At 33.8% G+C, this 15,147-nt stretch overlaps 1 protein-coding gene across 2 annotated transcripts in view; it reads right to left on the bottom strand.

Annotated features, from left to right (window-relative positions):
- The window catches only part of LOC118198622 (coronin-6-like), a 159,342-nt gene extending 145,107 nt beyond the window's left edge, over nt 1-14,235 (bottom strand). Inside the window, exon 1 of one of the 2 annotated variants that reach the window (XM_085818516.1) lies at nt 14,040-14,235. The gene's annotated coding sequence lies outside the window, so the exon portion shown is untranslated. Of the gene's footprint in view, nt 1-13,730; nt 13,931-14,039 lie in introns of those variants that run through there. The other variant, XM_085818523.1, reaches the window with a different exon arrangement.
- Between the last annotated feature and the right edge of the window lie 912 nt (nt 14,236-15,147).

Here is a 15,147-nt window from a genome sequence, read left to right on the forward strand (position 1 = left end):
CATGCATAAAGCATACAAATAAAAAAAATTGTGGCTTTGATGTCCGGATCATACATCATTCCAGATAATTGACGTCCGGATTATGGACTTTGTACTGTATATGCCTGTCCACTTTTCTCAGTGTTACTGAAATCAAATCTTTTAATGCAGACATAAACTTATAGGAAAAATTTTTACAGACTGATAAAACTTTATAGAATTTTATAGACAATCCTCCACAGAAATGCTTCTCTCTATAAAATTCTATAGAAATTTTATGTTGTTTTTACAGAACAGAATTCCATAAAAATGTTGCTTTGCAAAGCCTTATATTCTACCTTGTTAGAGAATGTATTGATTCTTCTAGTTTAACATTTATTTGGATTCTAATGCAATATTTTCCATAATTGTTTCTATAATATTGCTTATATAATACAAAATATATACACATCTATTTATATAATAAAAAATACAAAAATTGAATCTTGTAAAACACTAAAATCAGTTTAAAATCATGAAATTAGTTAAAAGATTAAATTTATGCAGCTAATTATAAAAATATTTATTCCTGAAATTAATATGAATTATTACACATACAGTCAAAAGTCGTTAATTCGGACACCCATAATCCGGAATGATCTATAATCCGGACCTCAAAGCTACAAACTTTCTGCGCAGGCGTCGCGTTGACGCATGCGCGTAAGACCTTTACCGCTGCGAATTTGCGTGTGCGCGTGCGCAAAATACGTTTACAACGGACGGGATAAGCTAAGCTAAAATTATCTAATTATCTATTTCAGTTAATTTTGCAGATTGCGTTGTTCCTTAATCTTCGAATTGGATCCGGATTATTATTTTTTGCAGACTCTTAGAGCAATTTTATAAAAGTAAGCTTGAACTTTCGATTATGTCAAATAGAATATCTGATATATATTTACTAATATGTAAAGGATATACAAAGCGAAAGTATCTTTCGGAGTCAATTAAACAAAAAGTGGAATTGCTGCAAAAAATGGATAAAGCCATATCCTTTGTTTATCTAAACTTTAACGTTTGTTTATCTAAACTTTGTTTATCTTTAACGCCACGGCCGCGTTCAATGAATTGGAAGTTGATCTGTCAGCACTATCCTTATCTTAACCCTTTGCGACACACGTATTTAAAATATATTTTAATCTTTAAAAAAATGCCTTAGAATAAATCAGATGGACTTACTTAAGTGCCTTTAAGGCTTGAAAAAAATTCTGCGCTTTTATTTTTTACGGTGGAAGGTGGGATACCGTTTGTCATGTCTTAAAGCATAGTGGTGTATAGCAGGAAAAAAAATCATATGTGCAATGAATAAACAAAATAAAGCGTGCATTCTAAAATATTCATAATAAACACACTAAAATGTATTTTGTACTTATTGCATATATGCATGACTTGTAAAATTTTGCATATGCACATTTTGAATATAGTATATATTTAATATTTTTAAATTTTAGGAACAAAAGAAAATATTTTCTTGAATATTATTTTAAGATTAAAATTTGATACTCATACATATGATACTAAATAAAATATTAAAATTGGCACTTGATTCAAAAACATTTATATATGATTAAAATTGAAAAAAAAAGTCATTTTTCATGAAACTTTGAAAAACATGTTGTTTCATTCTTTTGTAAGAATAGAGGCACTTCACATGTTTCACACATTCAAAATGTTCGTCGTTCTTCTTTCGATATGCTGCAATATGCACATCTTCTCTTGATCGTACTCTTTGGCGTTTTACTTACATTTTTTTAGTCTCTTTTCTGGTTGTACGAATGGGTTTTTAGTTTTTATTTGAACTGGAGATTTCAGTTTTCTTTTCAGCTCTTTCTTGCCTGCAAGTGCCATTAGACCTTCTGTAACTGAGAGAAGAAAATCTTTCATTGTTTTTACATCATAATCACGTTCGCGAACAAACTTGAATAAATGTGTTTACTATACTCGCATCTAAAAAGTAAAAAAAAATCATGGGCCACCATTTCTTGCTTTTGTGGTCTATTTCATATAGTCCTTTCAGTTGATCAACCAGTCAACATATCCCATATTCTTATTGTATGAAATAATGCTGTTTGGACACAGTACTTTTTTTTTTTTTTTTTTTTGTCTTTCCATCTTGTTCTTTTCTATTAATTTCTTTCATTTCAGTTGCCTTTTCCAAGCAAGACAGGATAGAAACAGATCTTTTATCCTTCCATTTTATGCAATAAATTGAATCATCGCTAAGTGAAAAGTCTATACATTCTCTTGACATAAATTTGTCTTTTAAATTTTTGGGTAGATACTTCCGATCCATATTTACAGTGCCACATGCATAGATGGGTCTGTGTCTTCTTTAAAAAGCGAAACAAATTATAGCTACTTCCCTTTCTTCTTCAGCAATAACTTCAACCTCAGTTATTCTCTCCTGGATTTCAATTTCATCTGAATCAGAACTGACATCTGAAGCATTTGAGTCGCAATCGGATGGCAATTCAGCAAAAAGCTTTCTGAGTTGTTAATTTTTTTCTCGACATTTTAGCACATCAGAGCATACAACGGATGTAAAAGCACGCGCAATCACGAAAAAAGTAGATGAAAAAAGAAAAGAAAAAATAATCGTGAGTGCTGCCATCTATTGAGCAGAAATTCAAGTAAGTGGTGGGACAAATTTTAACCCACTTATTTCAACTGCAAAATTAATGTTATAAGATATTGAATCCAATTAAGATTTTTGAAAATAAAATACCTTTGAATATTAAAAAGAATCATACATATCATAAATTGTATACCAAAAATTTTTAAATATTGAAAAATGCGAGATACATGGATATCACTCTTGTGATCCTATTTTGAATATTTTTTGCTTATAAACTTAAGCCCTGGTATAGTAGTACTACTGAGAAAAATAATAACTAAAATAGATTATTTTTAAAAGATTAGAAAATTTCTAACGGAAATTGCTAACTGAGAAAATAAATATTAATTAGGTGGGACATATATTGACCCACCATGCCGCAAAGGGTTAAGGGCAGATGTTTTTATTTTATTTGGCTTATAATTGCTTACTCAATGTAGTATTTCATCTCGATGTACTCCGTCTTTGATATGATTTAAATCAAATGCCTCGTCATTATAATTCGCTTCCGATAGCGAAGAAAGTGACAGAGGTTATTGAAAACAAAAAATTTTGATTGACAAATTAGTGGGTATTCTCGACACAGCAATTACAGGACTTGAGCAGTGGAACTTTGTAACTGAACAAGAAATTATGTCTCTTTATAGAAATAAAGAGAAAGTATTAGCATAAAAAATGAAGCAACTTAAACAACTTGCATTGAAAGAAATGTTTAATAATGTAAACAAATAAATATTAATCTTTTTTTTTTGTAAATTTTGATACCCTTTAGATCGTAATTGCCCTTTATTTGATAAATTATGGTTTCATATTTTTAATTATATAATTTCTGCATGCCATTTTACCAGATTTAAACTGATGATCTATAATCCGGAATTGCCGAAGTCCCGACGAGTCCGGATTAACGGCTTTTGACTGTATATATATATATATTCTTGATAAAACAAATGATTTTTTAATTCAACATTAACTGTTATTTAAAATGTATTTATTATTATTAAATCATTTGTTTGGAAAGTTTTCCTTCATCCCCCTTCATGTACTGTTTGTCTACGGTAAGAACAGCTCTCGCCAGTTTGTCTGCAGCTGTCTGTTGCCGTAGAAACGAGCCCTGACCCATTTTTCGTAGGGGTGTCTTGAAGATTTACTTCTCAGTTTGCCACCTTGGCGCATTTAAAGATGATTTGGTGATATTCACATTTTGTTTTAGTTTCAAGTAAAATGCTCTTTGACCCTTTGCGTCGACCCCAACATCCAATTTCCGAAAATAAAACTTCGATGGCATAGATAAAGCTTTTGCAGTCAAGAAACGATCTCTGATTTTGCCATGTGAGGTACAAGTCGCTGAATTTGCCATCCCTCTAGATGTACAATGAGTAAAGATATATCAAAATAACTTGTAGGGAAATAAATTTAAAAATCCATGCTTATTTTTGAACAAAAATTTTTAATTTTTACATTTAAAAAAATCATGCTATTATTTTGATTCTTTTTTGTTAATTTGTTTGCTTGAAAAATCATAGAAGACATCTTAGAAAACGCCCATGCAGCCAACCTGTTCACGGGATTCAAACCTTGGACCGAGCTACCAGTGTTCGGTGACTTTACCGATCGGCCGCTGGTGGGCCTCTTAATTACCAGCACTCATTTATGTATTATGCTGCTTTTTATAGACACTGTAATGGCTAGTAAAATAATAAAATGTTAAAATCAGAACAAAATTAATGTTCCTTAAATTATTCAGTTACCTATTTTATATTTAAAATTATACGAAATTTATATAATTGTATAAAATTTGAATTTTATAACTGCAGTGAGTATTGTTGTATTAACATAATTTTGTATTAATATTTTCATATTAAAATGAAACTTATTTAATTTTCATTAAAGATTAAAAATTATTCTGTTCCGTTCCGCTGACTTCGCCAGTCGTGCAATAATTCTTCGATCATTCAACTTTTGTGACAAATGTAATACAATAGTGATTTTCGCTAAATGTGCTACATCAGTAATTTTTCTGCAACGTGCTACGGCAAAATTCTTCCCTCAGTGTTCGAAAGTAGTGAATTTCTTCCCCACGTGCTACAGGAGTGATTTCCTTTTTCCTTCGAAAGTGCCTTAGCAGTGTGAAGTGGTGATTTTGTGTGTGCGCAATACAAAATGAACGCATCATTTTTTTTTTTTTCTCAAATAGGGGTTTCTTTTCAAATGCATTTCGGTAAAATATTATTTGTGTGTGTAATTGCTGACCCTGTATTATTTGTGTGTGTATCATTATGTAAATTTTTTATCCATGATTAAAATATTTATTGTTATGGCAAAATATCAATAGTGTATCATCTTGCTACAATATTTGTGCTGTTAAGTGTTTATTAATTAAAGTGAAAATTATCTATCAGTATGCCCGACGATATTCCACCAGAGCCACAAATCACACGCGTTGCGGTGAAGCCACCGCCTTTCTGGAAAAATAATCCTTCATTGTGGTTCGCTCAGATCGAAGCACAATTTTCTATCGCTTGCATTAGTGAGGATTCTACAAAATTCAACCACATAGTTGCAGCAATTGAGTCTGATATTCTGAATTCAGTGCATGACTTAATTCTCAAACCACCTGATTGTGATAAATACTCCAAACTGAAACAGCGGCTCATTGAAATCTATTCAGAAAGTGAATCTTCAAAAATACGTACTTTACTACAAGGACTTGAACTTGGAGATAAGCGACCTTCATACTTGCTGTCACGAATGCGTGATCTGGCAGGAAGCCATTTTAGTGACGACTTGTTGAAGTCACTATGGCTTTCGCGTCTCCCTAATAACATACAAGTAATTCTCGCTGCTTCCAATGAAGATCTAACCCGTTTAGCAGCAATGGCTGACAAAATTAATGAACTTGTTACTCCAGCTTATGTCAGTGCTGCTAATGCTGCACCTTCCAGTTCATCCCTCAAACAAAAAGTGGCTGAATTGACCAAAAAAGTATCTGAACTCTCTACAAGTCTTCATGCTTCACGGAGATACAATCGATCAAATCAGGGCCCACGTAATAAATTTCGTGCCCGAAGCAGGAGTCAATCTCGTCATAATACTCGAACGCAGTACAAAGAACCCACAAGTGGTATATGTTTTTATCATATGAATTTTGGCTCTCAAGCTCGCAAGTGTGCCCCTCCATGCACTTTTGAACAAGCGGGAAACTAAATGGGCGGTCTTCTGCTGGCCAACAGAATGTCCGCCACATCGACAGAATAGTACTGGCTGATCGTTCAACTCAGTTATGTTTTCTAGTAGATACTGGAGCTGACATATCAGTGCTCCCGAGAACTAAAACAAATGCTCACCAACTTAATAAACTTGTACTGTATGCAGCCAATGGTACCCAAATTGCAACCTACGGCACCAAACTATTGACACTTGATTTAAACTTGCACCGGACTTTCAACTGGCCTTTTATTATTGCGGATGTAACTCAAGCAATTATTGGTGTCGACTTCTTGACACATTTCCACCTTCTAGTGGATGTCAAGAATAATTGCTTAATTGATGCTACAACTCAGCTGACATCACAGGGCCAAGCTTCTCACATATCGAACGTACCTACCAACATAAGTGTTGTATCGGGCAGCACACGGTTTCATCCGTTATTAGCAGAATTCCCTGACATTTTAAACCCATCCAAATCAGGGCAGCATACTCATCAGCCAGAAGTGTATCATCACATTGAAACACATGGCCCACCTGTATTTTCCAAGCCTCGTCGTCTTTCTCCAGAGATGCTAAAAGCTGCTCGCAAAGAATTTGAATTCATGCTAGCACAGGGAACCATTCGCCCATCTAAAAGTCCATGGGCCAATCCACTTCACATGGTTAAAGTCTAATGGTGACTGGCGGCCTTGTGGAGATTATCATCGACTTAATGCCGTCACAGTCCCTGACAGATATCCAGTCCCACATATCCAAGACTGTACCCATCTTTTTCATGGAACAAACATATTTTCTACCCTCGATCTTGCCAGAGCATATCATCAGATCCCAGTGCATGCTGAAGATGTGCCCAAGACTGCAGTGACTACACCATTTGGTCTCTTTGAGTACTTATATATGCCATTTGGCCTTCGCAATGCTGGCCAAACATTTCAGCGTTTCATACACCAAGTACTGTCTGGCCTCGATTTCTGCATCCCATATTTTGATGTTATCCTGGTTGCATCTACAGATGCGGAAGAACATTTTCAACATCTGCGTCAGATTTTCACTCGTCTTAAAGATCATGGATTAAAACTAAATCCATCCAAATGTGTACTTGGTCAACCCTCAGTTTCCTTTCTTGGATGTCTTATCACCCAGAATGGAGTCAAACCTTTACCGGAAAGAGTCAAAGCAATTAACGACCTACCTCAGCCCAAAACCATCTCTGAACTGAAGCGTTTTCTAGCAATGTTAAATTTCTACCGACGCTTTCTGCCAAATGCCACAAAAACACAAGCCTGCCTACATGAGTTTCTGAAGAATAGCAACAAAAATGATCAACGAGCTGTCCCTTGGACTGAATCTGCATCTGCAGCATTCGTGCAATGCAAACACGATCTGGCAAATGCAGCCACACTTTCTTATAACTCACCTAGTGATCAGCTCTCTATAATGGTAGATGCATCTGACACGGCCATAGTAGCAGTGCTTCAAGCCCATACCACTAAAGGACTTTCCCCAATGGCATTCTTTTCCAGAAAACTCACTACTGCAGAAAGGAAATACAGCACATATGACAGAGAGCTACTTGCTGTGTACTGTGCTGTTAAATACTTCCGGCACAACTTGGAAGGACACGACTTCATCATTTTCACCGATCATCGACCATTAACCTTCGCTTTTAGAAAAAACTCTGACTCATGTTCTCCTCGTCAGCTTCGACATCTGGATTTCATCGCCCAGTTTAGTACAGATATCAGATATGTCTCTGGTACTGATAATTGTGTCGCTGATGCCTTGTCTCGGGTAAACAATATCAACCTCACTACCCCAGATTTCTCTGAAATTGCAAAAGCTCAATTGCATGATGAGGAACTCAAGAACCTAATCTCAAATCCACAAACCTCCCTTCAGTTACAACCGCTGCACATTGATCCAACGCTTAAAATTTACTGTGACACAAAGAACAATAGAATACGTCCCTATATTCCAGTTAATTTTAGACGTGAAGTGTTTAATGCCTTGCACAATTTGGCACATCCTGGAATCCGTGCCACCAAAAAGCTGATCGCAGACAGATTTGTCTGGCCAGCAATGAATCAAGACATCACAGAATGGACTCGTTCATGTATTAGATGTCAATGGTGTAAAGTATCCCGTCACACTCACAGCCCCATTCAACAATTTAACCTTCCAGCAAGACGCTTTGATCATGTGCACTTAGACTTAGTTGGCCCATTGCCTCCTTCAAATGGTTACACTTACCTCCTCACTTGTATTGATCGGTACACAAGATGGCCTGAAGCCATTCCTATTGAAAATATATCCGCTGAAACTGTAGCTCGAGCATTCATCTCCCAGTGGCTTTCAAGATTTGGCATGCCTACCACCATCACTACTGACCAAGGCCGACAATTTCAATGTCACTTGTTCGCATCCCTCACCTCTCTTCTTGGCATTCGCCATATTCGCACAACACCATACCATCCATCTGGAAATGGGATGGTGGAACGCTTTCACCGATCTCTCAAACAAGGTCTGAAGTGCCACAGTAGCACACACTGGACAGAAGCCTTACCCCTAGTCTTGCTTGGTCTTCGCACAGCATTCAAAGAAGACATTGGTAGCACTTGTGCTGAAATGTTATATGGTGCAACCCTCCGCCTGCCAGGTGAATTCTTTCACCCAGAATCTACTCCAGTTATCGACCCTCCAACATTCCTTCAACGTTTACGTGAGACCATGAGCAATATCTCGCCAACCCCAGCATCTTCGCATAACCAGCCAAGCTATTTTGTACATCCTGCGCTTGAGACATCTTCGCACGTATTCGTGCGCAACGATGCAATCAAGCCAACTTTAACACCTTCATACGATGGTCCATTCAAAGTTGTCAAACGAACACCGAAACATTTCACCATCATCTGCAATGGCAAACAATCAGTGATTGGAATCGATCGTCTCAAACCAGCATTTCTAATGCAAGATCCAACAACTTCCTCATCAACATCACTCCCGGAAGAAAGCTTACATCCCGTAAAAGAGCAACCTAAAACTACCAGATCTGGAAGAAAGGTTAAATTTAACCCAAAGTACTTATAACGTACCGATGGTACTTGGGGGGGGGGTACTGTGGCGTTCCGACAGATACTTCAACTTCTATTCATGAGATGGCGCCACGTGTAAAATCCAGTTCTTAATCGGAGCAGCAAAGCGACATCTTTACTCACTCAGACTTCTCGTCACACAACTGTACGCGAAGGTAGCATGAACTGTGTTCCGAGCTCTGTGTTGATCTCTGCAATGTAATTTAAATTGTAATTTAGTATTTAATATATTTTTTTGTTATAGGAGATTGTCTACTCTTATTTTCTTTAATTATATCATGCATTAAGCACACACGACCACCAAATTCACTATATCCATGTACACTGCTTTTTTCTCATAAATTAGAAAAATTTCACGAAAATACATGACAATTTTCTGAATCTTTAAACCCGGTAAAAAGAATATATATGAAATTACCTGATCGTGAAAAAGTATATACCCTTTCCAAATATGAACATTTCCACATATAAAATAAATAAAATATCCAAAAACTTTTACCTCTAAATCATCCATTATATTATAAACGTCACCAACGAATTCATACTGCGAGCATTACAAATACTTAGTGTAAATATTTAAATTATTTCCATGCACGTTTACTTCAACTAAAACTTATACCAAATTCCTACAAACATAAAATTCACAAAATAACTATCATTTAATTAAAATATCACTAAACCATGTACACGTCGACTTATTTTTACTTAAAAAAAAATCCCAGAATTGCACAAAAATGGCATAGTGCACACTCTTCACCATATGCATGTACACTGCTTTTTTCTCATAAATTAGAAAAATTTCACGAAAATGCATGACAATTTTCTGAATCTTTAAACCCGTTAAAAAGAACATATATGAAATTACCTAATAACGAAAAAGTATATACCCTTTCCAAATATGAACATTTCCACGTATAAAATAAATAAAATGTCCAAAAACTTTTATCTCTAAATTATCTATTATATTTTAAACGTCACCAACGAATTCATACCGCAAACATTGCAAATACTTAGTGTCAAATATTTAAATTATTTCCATGCACGTTTATTTCAACTAAAACGTATACCAAATTCCTACAAACATAAAATTCACAAAATAACTATCATTTAACTAAAATATAATTAAATTCAAAAACACTACTTAAAATATAAATAAGCACATACATTAAATTAATAAAAATTAGCTTACAATCCTAATTACTTTAAACTAAATCATTGCTAATAACAATTTTCCCAATAATACCAAATTACTTTACTTCCACCTTACATTTAGAACAATGCATAAAAATAATATCCTCAAATAATTAAAAATACTAACTTACCTAATCTTCTTCAGAATCTTGATTACGTGTCCGATAAACTTTTCCTATTTCCTCCGCTAAATAAAAAGCAAGCGTATGTGCGCCTGTTTCAGGATCTTTAAAATCATACTTATAGTTCACAGCAAGGTACCAGGTAAAATAAATAACTTAATAAAACATCTTTACTTCTATCTCCCACAACCTTGAAGAAACCCTTTGAATCCCACTAAATACCCATTTCGAATTCACTTTAGTTAGGGCCATGGGATCAAAAATTAACGAACACTGTTTCACACAACACAGAATAAAGCCAAATACAAAATTTCCAGATTTTTTCCCGATTCCCCCCCTTTTCCGATTAAACAACCGTAATTCGTTCATTAATATCACATGACATATCCCATGATCTCTCATTTCCCTCACACAAAATAATGCGTAATCGGAACTGAGTACTGCTCAAATTATTACCAAAGTCCCAGGTAGTAGTAACCTTTATCGCCTCCAAAATGTCGCCAAACTACCAGTTACCATATTCTAAAGATCAGACGAAAGTTTTTCTAAAGGATTCATGATTGTTGCTGGTTTTTCTTATAAGGGCAGGTTAAAAATAAAGAGAGTGCAAAAAAATGTCAAGATTAACTCCAAATACTATCAGGAACATATTTTATCACCAATTTTTCTGAATGAAATACCATTGCTTTACCCACAGTGCCATCAATCTGTGAGACTCCATCAGGACAAAGCTAGCAGTCACACATCAAAATCCACTGTAAATTTCCTAAAAGAAATGGAACAAAAAACTGGTCAAGGCCATACCCTTCACTGATATCCCTACTAAATCTCCCGATGTGTCACCTATGGATTTTTGTGCTTTCAGACTTTTAAAAACTGCATTATCCAAACGTTGTCCCAAAACCCTAACAGGACTCTGGAAAGCTGTTCAGGAGGAATGGGATAGAATATCTCTTCTGCCACTTCAAAAGACATTATTATCCTGGAAATTGCGGTGTCGAAAGATAGTTCAGAATAAGGGATGTCAAATAGAACATTTAAAACACAAGAATTTTATGTAATTTAGCTTTGTGAATACAATATACATCGTCTAAAAAATGTGTGAACAGCCTCTGTAAAATCTTCTAAACAGAGATTATAAACAATAGAACTAAAAACAAAAAGATCAAAGTCACTGCCTAAAGAGCGTTCTGTCCTCCCAGTATCTCGACTTTACTAAGACCATGAAGAGCCCAACATTGGAGAAGGTTGCCTCTGTCCATTTCTTCTCCAGAATCACAAAGTGGGAAAATAGGTCATTTCAAATTTTAGACGAAGTTTAAAAATTCCATTCAAAAAAAGAAAATTTAATTCAATATTTTTCCGAAAAGAAAATTTTGTTGATTTCATAATGCTTTTAAAGACTTGAAAGCTTGTTCTCTTTATTTAGTTTATGAAAATTACTTTTATTCAAGTTTTGGTATTTACCAACATTTTCTATGCTTTTCCTTGTTTAATTTATAAGACACATTAAAAAACAATCTAAATTTCAATAAATGTGCATGTATTTATTGAGTTTTGGAAAGGAAAAGGGGAATGATCATCTAACAGTGCTCAAAGAGGTGCATGGGACAAAAAAGGTTGAGAAGCATTGTTTTATAGGATCTTTTACAGGAAATTACAGCAAAGATACTTATTTTAGAATTATGGCCCAATTTTATATAAACTGGATCTGATATATTCAGTAGAATTCTATTAGTTGATTCTATAAACACTATGCAAGATCCTATACAGAACTTTTAGAAACAGGAGAAATACTTATAGAATCTCTACATAAATCTCCAGAATATCTATACATACCTCTATAGTATCTTTTTACATGTCTCTTTTAAAGCTACATCTAAAATTTTATAGAACTCTATACATCCCTGACCTAGTTTATAGAAAACTGAACTCTAAAACAGGACTTCTTAAAATTTTTTCAATTGCGACCCCTTTTTATCACAGACATTTTTTTCACAACCCCTGGACCCCATTATTTATGAAAATTTTGTGGGACCCCATAAGCATTCCACAAATTCGACACACGCGTGAATGAAACGGTTAGTTTTCCCCCTTGTACTGTAATATACTATTGCAGTTTTATGTCATTAATTTTAATTTCTAATTTTAGGACATAGAACAATGTGAAAATTTTAAATAAGTAACAGATAAAATGACAGCGTCACGTGCAAAGAAAGTAAAATGAACGTTTATATTATAAATAGAATGTGTCGAAATGTTTTCATTTACTTCTTTGTCTGGATTGTCTTATCTTTATCTATTTTCAGATACATTGTGCAAAAATATTCGGTAATATTAAAATTATTATAATAACTTAAAGGAATATCAAAATTGCTAAAATTTTTGGCGACTTCCATGGAGGGGGCCAACCTACAGTTTAAGAAACTGCTCTAAAAGATTCTAAAGATATTTAAGGTTGAACTCATTTACAGAATTCTAAAATGCACTTTTGCAAGGGATGTTTCAATAATTTTAAAGCAGTCTTCCTGATTTTGCTTCACAGCTATAATGCTAACAATAAATTTTAAAGAAGCACATTACAGTTTTAACCACAAATATATATATATATATATATATCACACACAAAAAAAAAAAAAAAAAAATTAAAAAATTGTATTTATGGTAATTCCTTTACATCACACAAATTTTATATTGTAAATTATATAAAACTGCTTTCTTCATAAGTAAACTACCATTACGTGAATAATGGTATTTTACTTCATCTTACATCATGTGCAGGGAATAAGAACAACATTAAACTTTCCATAGCACATTTTCATGTCAAAAACATGCATTTTATGTGGTCTCAATAAAAAGATGAAAAATGGTAAATTTACGGTTTCAAATTTTTTTTTCAAGTACAGGGAAATAAAACTTAGTCTATAAATAGTACTAAATCATACTGAATATTGTGTAGCAAAATTAGGTACGATTTAGGACTATTTAGTATGATTTCTTATTGTGAAACAAACAGTTCAGGATGTACGAAGCACACTACACTTTTAACAACAAAGCTTTGAAAAAAAGGAACTCCGTATTTAAGTATCGTAATTATGATAATTCCTTCACATTATCAATAAACATAATAAACAGTTCAGTGATCGAAGCAGCAGGTAAGAGCAATGAAATAATGAATGTGGGTACTCTTAGAAATTCTGGTCACAAATTAATTTTGATAAGCATATTTTAAAATTAACAGAATTAGACATACTCATATAATTACATCTGACGTAGGCTATAATTTACACCTGAAATCACACCATACGCGAAAGTACAAAAACGACAGAAAAATTTGCAATTATTTTGTGCAACTATTGATCCAAGCTTTCTTTAATATTTATATTTACATTTGAATGCTTCATAACAATTTTAAAAATAAAAAATTACTTATATTAAAACAAACTTCATGTATACAAACTTTCAAGAAACTCAAAAGCTGTAATTTACTTATAAATTCTCACGTCGCTGAAAATTACAAATGTTATAAAAACAAATCATGCCGGTAAGACTCTAATTTATGTCTGTTTACTTGCTTTTAACTGAAATATATGCGAATAATTTTTTTAACTTGTAATAATATTACACATTTTACATTGCTATTTATAAATGCCATCAAAAGATTACGTGACAAAATCTTTTTATTTTACTGGTATTCCTAACATTTTTCACATGTGATGTACAGCCATTAACTTTCATTGGAGATATACATATATATATAGATAGATATGTCACTAACATTATGAACAAACAGCTCACCTTTTCTCAGAAGTTTCAAACTGCTTTTTTTTTTTTTTTTTTTAACTTTCCCGAAGCGAGCTACAATAATCCTATATTATTCAGATAAATTTATTTTAATACTTTCATATTAGAATCAAAAAGCACGAGTAACTAATGCCAGCGCATGCGTTCTTTGAAAGTTCGGCACACCCGCGCTGTTTACCATGTATGGATTACTGAAAGATGGAAGAACTCAAAATAAGCACCTATGCATCACAGACGTATTAAATACGAAATCTGGCAAAAATCCATAATTCACTCCAGAATTTGTTGATGAGTATACCAATTCCAACGCATAAAATTTTAAATAAAATTGTGTAGCTGTATTAATGGAAACTAAGCTCCAATTGAACACTTTTGAAATAAATTTTTATTCAATTTGCATTTGGAAACAAACAAAAGAAAAAAAAAAGTTTCGATATAATAAACGAACAAAATAATTTTTGATTCACATCATAAATATTTTCATCGGTGAATAATACCTCATTTCAAACCACTTTTTACATTTCTAATTTTTCATATCAAGTTTTTAAAATAATGCAATACTGAAAGATATAGGCTTGTGAATCCAACTTATCGCACTGGATTAATTACTTCATTAAAATATTATTTTTATTTTGACATTTAAACTGAAACCTCAGTTCACGAATTTAATTCGTTCTCGGCGGATTTAATCCTAGTCATCCGAGGTAAAACGAAACAATTTTACCCACAGGTGTGGAAAAAATGGATCAACCGGTTCTTGGACCACAGACGATTGCTATTTAAATTTTACAGCTTTGGGTACAAGTTCATATTACTAAACCAATGGAAACTAAAATCTGTGATACAAAAGATAAAGTGTAAACAAAATTGACGAAAACCTAACTTAACTTCAGTAAGCCTGTACGAAGGAACGCAAGGATGGTGAACAATGAGAAAGAAAAACAGAAAAGATTGTTGGGATGATGACAGGGAGGATCTTAGCGGGGGCAAGAGGGTGCACAGTACGTGGGAGGCCAAATTTAAAGGCAGCGAAATGATTATCAAACATATTCTGTCAAAAAGAGTGATCGGCGGCCCACGTAATTTGTACGTGGGCAGCCGA

This window comes from Stegodyphus dumicola, chromosome 1 (genome assembly GCF_044657685.1).
Source record: "Stegodyphus dumicola isolate Sdum_Otavi_A_Nest chromosome 1, ASM4465768v1".
Classification (NCBI taxonomy): domain Eukaryota; kingdom Metazoa; phylum Arthropoda; class Arachnida; order Araneae; family Eresidae; genus Stegodyphus; species Stegodyphus dumicola.